Source organism: Triticum aestivum, chromosome 5D, assembly GCF_018294505.1.
Source record: "Triticum aestivum cultivar Chinese Spring chromosome 5D, IWGSC CS RefSeq v2.1, whole genome shotgun sequence".
In the NCBI taxonomy this organism is placed as follows: domain Eukaryota; kingdom Viridiplantae; phylum Streptophyta; class Magnoliopsida; order Poales; family Poaceae; genus Triticum; species Triticum aestivum.
In genome coordinates this window covers 226,251,174-226,259,887 of record NC_057808.1, presented here as the reverse complement: position 1 = coordinate 226,259,887, position 8,714 = coordinate 226,251,174, and positions in this window count along the sequence as shown.

Genomic DNA, 8,714 nt, shown 5'->3' with positions numbered 1-8,714 from the left:
AATCCTCCTAATCCTCCGATGTAGTTGCTACACACTTTCCATATCGGTGCTGTCCGAAAGTGGCCGCTCCAACGCGCGCGCGGGGATAGCTACGCTCACTATACATAGAGGAAAAAGGACGATTGTTGAGGCTTGACGTGGCTTGCACTGAAACCGGCCGCTTGACAGGGATTGGCGGTGCTAGAGAGGAAAAGATAGAGGGCTAACAATAGATGATGTAAAAGTGAGTGTTGTATAAATTTACATCATTAAAAAGTGTTTTTTTATCTTTTTATAAAAAGTTCTCAACTCAAACAGATGATGTATATTTAGTGATGTAAAAATACAACTCTACTCCCTCTGTAAAGAAATATAAGAGCGTTTAGATCACTATTTTAGTAATCTAAATGTTTTTATATTTCTTTACAGAGGTAGTAATAGATAATACAAATATGAAGATGTAAAACCGGCCAACGGATGCGCGGCTGTACAGCCACTGTACAACCTGTTGAAATATTAGGGTGGGCCTAGGGCCCATCTAACAATTTCTGAAAATCTATAAGGGTCCATGTGGGTTTATTGGCATTAGGTGTAGTGGGAAGTTTAGTTTCACCCCGGAAGTTGGAGAGGATCTGGACCTCCTTATAAGGATTTCTCTTCCATATCATATGCTATTGAAGCTTGAGAAGAGAATAGGCCCTCGCGCATTCCTCCTCCTTCACCGTCGCGCCGCGCCATGGGAATGAGCCGAGCTCACACATACGCGCTTATTTTTGTTGGTCAGTAACGAGAGTTTTCTGACAGCCGGGCCACAATCTGAGACGTCGGATTGTGGGCTGTGACGGACTCGGACGTGGGTCGAGCCTAGCCGCCACGAACAGATCACATCTGCTCCACGCGCTACGCCCGCCGTCGTTCCTCTGTTGCTGCTGCCGCCGGTAACTCCATCTCGTCCGCCGCGTACACGGTCGATGGGAGAGCAGGTCTCCGAAACCCCACCTCTCCGGATCCTGTAGGGGAGAGAGGCGAATAGGTTTTTGGAAAGCGACTACGCGACTGCTCGCCTCCGCTCGTCTACTTCCTCTAACGTCCGCATCGCCTTCACCATCACCATGTTTCAGTCCGACGCTGCCCGTCTCGCTGCTGAGAAGCTTGAGGCCGACAAGAAGGCCGCCGAGGACGCTGTTGCTGCCACCGCCGTCGCGGCCTTTGCACGGTCTACTGGAGGGTATAACTCGTTTATCCCGCTCCTACTGTTTTATGTTTTAGCCATGCTAGCGTTATACGTAGATCTGTCTGCAATTAGCGTAGTATGTGCTTGCATGATTGAATACCAGTATGCGATTATTTCTGTCAATTCCATGCTACTGATTTACTCGTGGATTATATTAATCGAAAAATTACCTATTTACCCAGCAATCCAAAAACCCATTATTTGTAGGAATTTTTTGGCGGCTTTGTCGCTGCACTGAAATCGGATAAGTTTACCGGTGCGTAGTTTAAGCGTTGGCAGACTAAGACCACTTTATGGCTCACGACTATAAACTTGTTCTGGGTCGCCGGTGTCTCCACGGGAACGATTGCTCCTGAACAGGAGAAGGCGTTCAAGGAGGCCATCGTCGTATTTCTAGGAGCAGTTCTTAGCGTGATCGGATATAAATTGGTCGATGCATATTTACATGTACGTGTCGCCAAGGACTTGTGGGAGGCACTCGAATGTAAATTTGGGTTCACCGATGCTGGGAGCGAAAAGTATATTATAGAGCAGTTCCACGATCACAAGATGATTGAAAGCCGTCCTATACTGGAGCAGGCTCATGAGATAATATGCATCGTTAAGGAGCTTGAGCTTCTTAAGTGCGATTTGCCGGGCAAGTTTGTCGCGGGCTGCATAATCGCTAAGCTCCCTAATTCCTGGAGGAACTTTGCCACCACTCTGAAACATCAGAGGCGTGAATTCTCAGTGGAGGATGTCATTGGCCATCTAAGTGTTGAGCAGAATTCAAGGGCAAAGGACTCGCATGGAAAAGGGACCGAAGGGACTTCTGTCGCCAACATGGTGAACCAGAGGAACTTCAACTCCCACAAGCCTAAGGAAAAGAATGGTGTCCAACACAATACCGACTTTAAGAAGAAGGGTAAGAAGACCTTCAAGAAGAACAAGAAGGATGATGGTTGCTTTACTTGTGGTTCGGTTGAACATTGGGCCAACAAGTTCCCAAAAAAGTTTAAGAAGTCAGGACAGGACTCCAAGTTTGTCAACATGATTATGGGCAACAATGAGAATGGTGCATCTGGGTACGGTAATTTATTTAATGTTTTTTTAGTGTTTCAGCCCACCGATTGGTGGGTGGACACAGGTGCAGGTGTTCATGTGTGTGCTGACATTTCATTGTTCACTTCTTACCAGGTCACAGGCCACGGGTCCATATTGATGGGGGGTGGCGCGAGTGCTTCTATTCATGGTGTTGGCACAGTCGATCTGAAGTTTACTTCGGGAAGGATCGTGCAGCTGAAGAACGTGCAGCATGTCCCCGCCATCAAGAAGAACCTCGTTAGTGGCTCCCTTCTATGTAGAGAAGGGTTTAAGTTGGTCTTCGAGCCTAATAAATTAGTTGTTACTAAATATGAACTATTTGTTGAAAAGGGTTATGAGAGCGGAGGGATGTTCCGTCTTTCCCTCACAGATTTTTGTAATAAAGTCGTGAACCATATTCATTCGAGTGTTAATAAATCTGAAGTTTAGCATTCACATCTTTGTCACATTAGTTTCGGTGTTATGACGCGACTAGCTAAGTTGGATTTAATCCCGAGTTTCACTTTAGCCAAAGGTTCTAAGTGCCTTTCATGTGTGCAAGCTAAGCAACCTCGCAAACCTCACAAGGCTGCGGAGGAGAGACACTTGGCACCATTAGAACTCATACATTCTGATCTTTGTGAGATGAATGGTGTGTTGACTAAAGGTGGAAAGAAATACTTCATGACATTGATAGATGATTCCACTAGATTTTGCTATGTGTATCTGTTAAATACTAAAGATGAGGCTCTACACTACTTTAAAATCTATAAGGCAGAACTTGAGAATCAACTTGAAAAGAAAATTAAACGAGTCCGATCAGATCATGGTGGAGAGTATTTCTCGAGTGAGTTTGATTCCTTTTGTGCGAAACATGGCATTATTCATGAGAGGACGCCTCCCTATTCATCCCAGTCAAACGGGGTTGCCGAGCGGAAAACTGTACTCTAACTGATTTGGTTAACGCCATGTTAGATACATCGGGTCTATCCAAGGCATGGTGGGGGGAGGCTATATTGACGTCATGTCATGTCCTGAATAAAGTTCCAACAAAGGATAATGAGATCACTCCCTATGAGAAATGGGCAAAGAGAAGTACAACACTCTTGTACTTGCGTACTTGGGGTTGTTTGGCGAAAGTCAATGTGTCGATCCCCAAAAAACATAAGCTTGTACCAAAAATTGTGGATTGCGTTAATTTGGGCTACGCTAAGAACAACGTTGGCTATAGATTTCTAGTAGTGAAATCCGAGGTACCTAACCAGAAGGTCGGTACAATTATGGAGTCTAAGGATGCTACATTCTTCGAGGATATTTTTCCTATGAGAGATATGCAAAGCACTTCTAGACAGGAATCCGAGGAGACTCCTGAGCCCGCCATATCTATGAAATATTATGAACAAACACATGATGAAAATCCTGAGGAGGATGACGAGGAAACCCTTGGCAGGGGTAAGAGACAAAGGACTGCAAAGACCTTTGGTGATGATTTCTGCGTGTACCTCGTGGATGATACTCCCACCTCTATTTCAGAAGTGCCTCTCCAGAAGCTGACTACTAGAACGATGCGGTCCGTAGCGAGATGGCTTCCATCATTGCTAACGGGACATGGGAGATCACTGAACATCCCCATGGTTGCAAACCATTGGGATGTAAGTGGGTGTTCAAAAAGAAGTTTAGGCCCGATGATACAATTGAAAAGTACAAGGCTAGGCTTGTGGCCAAGGGCTATGACCAAAAAGAAGAGGAAGATTTCTTAGATACTTATTCACCTGTGGCCAGACTGACCACCATTTGAGTATTACTCTCGTTGGCAGCCTCACATGGTCTTCTCGTCCACCAGATGGATATTAAGACGGCTTTTATGAATGGAGAGCTAAACGAGCAAATCTACATGCAACAGCCAAATGGCTTTGTGATAGATGGTTAGGAAAGAAAGGTGTGTAGGTTGCTGAAATCTTTATATGGCCTGAAACAAGCACCTAAGCAATGGCATGACAAGTTTAATACAACTCTGACATCTGTTGGCTTCGTTATTAATGAATTTGGCAAATGTGTATACTATCGCCATGGTGGGGGCGAAGGAGTTATACTGTGCTTGTATGTTGATGACATACTGATATTCGGAACCAACCTCAAAGTCATTGAGGAGTTCAAGTCGTTTCTCTCTCAGAACTTTGAGATGAAAGACCTTGGTGTGGCTGATGTTATCTTGAACATCAAGCTACTAAGAGATGATGATGGTGGGATTACACTTCTACAATCCCATTATGTTGAGAAGGCGTTGAGTCGTTTTGGATATTCAGGCCGCACACCATCTCAAACACCATATGATCCTAACGTGTTGATTCAAAAATTCGAAGGCACGGCTAAAGATCAATTGAGATACTCTCAAATCATTGGTTCACTCATGTACCTAGCGAGCGCAACGAGGCCCGACATCACATTTGCTGTGAGCAAACTGAGCCGATTTGTTTCCAAACCTGGTGATGTACACTGGCATGATGTTGAAAGAGCTATGCGCTATCTGAAAGGTACTATGAACTATGGACTTCACTATACCGGATACCCATCGGTACTTGAAGGGTATAGTGATGCGAATTGGATCTCTGATGCTGATGAGATGAAGTCCACAACTGGTTATGTGTTTACTCTTGGAGGTGGCGCTGTTTCCTGGAAGTCTTGCAAGCAAACGATCTTAACGAGATCGACAATGGAAGCAGAATTAACAACATTAGACACATCTGGTGTCGAAGCAAGATGGCTTCGAGATGTTTTGATGGACTTGCCATTGGTTGATAAAACGGTTCCGGCTATCCTTATGAACTGTGACAATCAAACTATCATCACCAAGATGAAGGGTTCAAAGGACAACATGAAGTCCAACAAACACATAAGAATGAGATTAAAAGCTGTAAAAAAATTAAGAAACTCTGGAATGATAGCGTTGGAGTATGTCCATATGGCTAAGAATCTGGCAGATCCCTTTACAAAGGGGCTATCATGTGTTGTGATAGATAGTGCACCGAGGGAGATGGGTATGAGATCCACATGAGTTGCCATGGTGGTAACCCAACCTATGTGACCGGAGATCCCGTGAAGTAGGACCTGGGAAAACAAGCCAATGGTGAACTGAGGAGAGTAACTATACTAACCCACTCCGTTGGAGATGCAATATCTCAATACTGTATGGTAGGATGACTATTGTCTTAATGTGTCCCAAAGCTTATGTAAGCAATATGCTATCCTACAGAGCGATCTTTGGAGGAACACAGCTATATGAGCCCGGCTGCTGGTAACAGTCTATGAGATTGGGGTGATCGGGGTGATCTTGAAGGAAATATGCCCTAGAGGCAATAATAAAGTTGTTATTTTATATTTCCTTATTCATGATAAAGGTTTATTATTCATGCTAGAATTGTATTGATCGGAAACTTAAATACATGTGAATACATAAACAAATCCCGTGTCCCTAGTGAGCCTCTACTAGACTAGCTCGTTGATCAAAGATGGTTAAGGTTTCCTAACCATAGACATGTGTTGTCATTTGATAACGGGATCACATCATTAGGAGAACGATGTGATGGACAAGACCCATCCGTTAGCTTAGCATATTGATCGTTCAGTTTATTGCTATTGCTTTCTTCATGTCAAATACATATTCCTTCGACTATGAGATTATGCAACTCCCGGATACCGGAGTTATACCTTATGTGCTATCAAGCGTCAACATAACTGAGTGATCATAAAGATGCTCTACGGGTATCTCCGAAGGTGTTTGTTGAGTTGGCATAGATCGAGATTAGGATTTGTCACTCCGAGTATCAGAGAGGTATCTCTGGGCCCTCTCGGTAATACACATCATAAGAAGCCTTGCAAGCAAAGTGACTAATGAGTTAGTTGCACAATGATGTATTACGGAACAAGTAAAGAGACTTGTCGATAACGAGATTGAACTAGGTATGAAGATACCGACGATCGAATCTCGGGCAAGTAACATACCGATGGACAAAGGGAATTACATATGTTGTCATAACGGTTCGACCGATAAAGATCTTCGTAGAATATGTAGGATACAATATGGGCATCCATGTTTGCTATTGGTTATTGAACGGAGAGGTGTCTCGGTCATGTCGACATAGTTCTCGAACTCGTAGGGTCCGCACGCTTAACATTCATTGACGATATAGTGTTATATGAGTTGTATGATTTGGTGACCGAATGTTGTTCGGAGTCCTGGATGAGATCACAGACATGATGAGGAGTCTTGAAATGGTCGAGAGGTCAAGATTGATATATAGGACGATGGTATTCAGACACCGGGAGTGTTTCGGAGGGTATCGGGTACTTATCGGGTCACCGGAAGGAGTTTCGGGCTATCCCCGGCAAAGATATGGGCCTTATGGGCCAAGTGAGGGAACACACCAGCCCACAAGGGGCTGGTGCGCCCCCTATAGGGCCGGCCATATGGGGAGGGAAGGAAAGGGGAGGAGGAAAGGAAAGGACTCCCACTTCCTTCCCTCTCCCCCTCTTTCCTTTTCCCCTTGTTCATACAAGGAAAGGGGGGCAGGGGGCAGGAGCCCTAGGGCCGGCGGCCAGCCCCTAGGGGCGCGCCCTGGCTGCCGTAGCAGCCTCCCTCTCCCCTCCCACCTATATATACATGGGGAGAGGGCGCAACACAAGGACAACAACATTGTCTTAGCTGTGTGCGGCGCCCCCGTCCACCGTTTACTCCCTCGGTCATATTTTCATAGTGCTTAGGCGAAACCCAGCGGAGATCACATCACCATCACCATCACCATCACCACGCCGTCGTACTGCCGGAACTCATCTACTACCTCGCCGTCTTGCTGGATCAAGAAGGCGGAGGACGTCACCGAGCTGAACGTGTGCAGAACGCGGAGGTGCCGTACATTCGGTACTAGATCGGTTGGATCGCGAAGAAAGTTCGACTACATCAACCGCGTTGTGAAACACTTCCGCTTACGGTCTACGAGGGTACGTAGACACACTTTCCCCTCTCATTGCTATGCATCTCCTTGATAGATCTTGCGTGTGCGTAGAATTTTTTTGTTTTCCATGCAACGTTTCCCAACAGATCTCTAGTAAGCTCATGAACAGGCCAGGAGTGTGACTTATATGCTCCACCCGAGGGGTTAGCCTTCGGCTGCCTAGTACTAGACATGTGGTGAAGCTTCTTTACGCCAAACTGACAATTCAAGGCTTAGTGCATTGTTCAGTTGTGAAGGAGTGTAGCTACTTGCTCTAGGTGAAGTTCAACCTTAACAGGTCTTCACTGAAACACTGGTATATCGAAACAACAATTGGAACAGAGACACAATGGGCCCTCGAGATCTGGTGGGGGATTATTGAAATATTAGGGTGGGCCTAGGGCCCATCTAACATTTTCTGAAAATCTCTAAGGGCCCATGTGGGTTTATTGGCACTAGGTGTAGTGGGAAGTTTAGTCCCACCCTGGAAGTTGAAGAGGAGTTGGACCTACTTATAAGGATTTCTCTTCCACATGCTATTGGAGTTTGAGAAGAGAAGAGGCCCTCGCACACTCCTCCTTCGCCGCCCGCCACGTCACGACGCGTCGCGGGTTGCGGGAATGAGCCAAGCCGAGCTCACACACTACAAAAAAAAGACACATCCGTGACATTTTGGGCCGAACGAATTTTTTTCCTGTCATACTTATGACACTACTATGACGATAATTGTGACAAAACTCGGTATCATCATAGATGTGGTGGGCTCCTAGTTCTATGACAAAAAATCATGACAGAAAATGGGCTTTTCATCCTGGGCGGGCCGGGAGCCGCAGCTGCATAACATTCTTTGGGCCGTCCATGACGGAAAAAACCGTGGTAGAAGCGAGGGGGCGGAAAATATCGGGGAGTTCCCGGTACGGTGGGCGGCCGGGGGCCGAGCGATGCCCGTTTCTCTCATATACGTACGCACGTGTGTGTGAGGCGTTGCGCTCTAACTGAACCCGAGCGAGGCGTTCGCCTACTGAACCCGAGCGATTGCACTGCAGGCTACGCGTTACTGAACCCAAGCGATCGATCGATGGCTGTTAACTGAACCCGATCGAGCGATTCCTTCGTTCGCTACTGCTGCTAACTGAAGCCGATCGAACCTGCTGCCTCCTTCCCTTGATGAATAGTGAGCGTTGTTGGGGGAGGGGGGTTTGGATGAACAGTTCTTGGTGGGGGGTTGGATGAACATGACCCCGTGTTGCCGCTGGATGAACAGGACCCCGATCGATCGAGCCGGTTGGGCGTGGATGAACAGGACCCCGTGGAGGGCTGGATGAACAGGACCCCGTGGAGGGAAGGTTGAACAGTAGCCGGTGGAGGGCTGGTTGAACAGTAGCCAGTGGAGGGCTGGATGAACAGTAGCCCGTGGAGGGGTGGTTGAACAGGACCCCGTGGAGAGG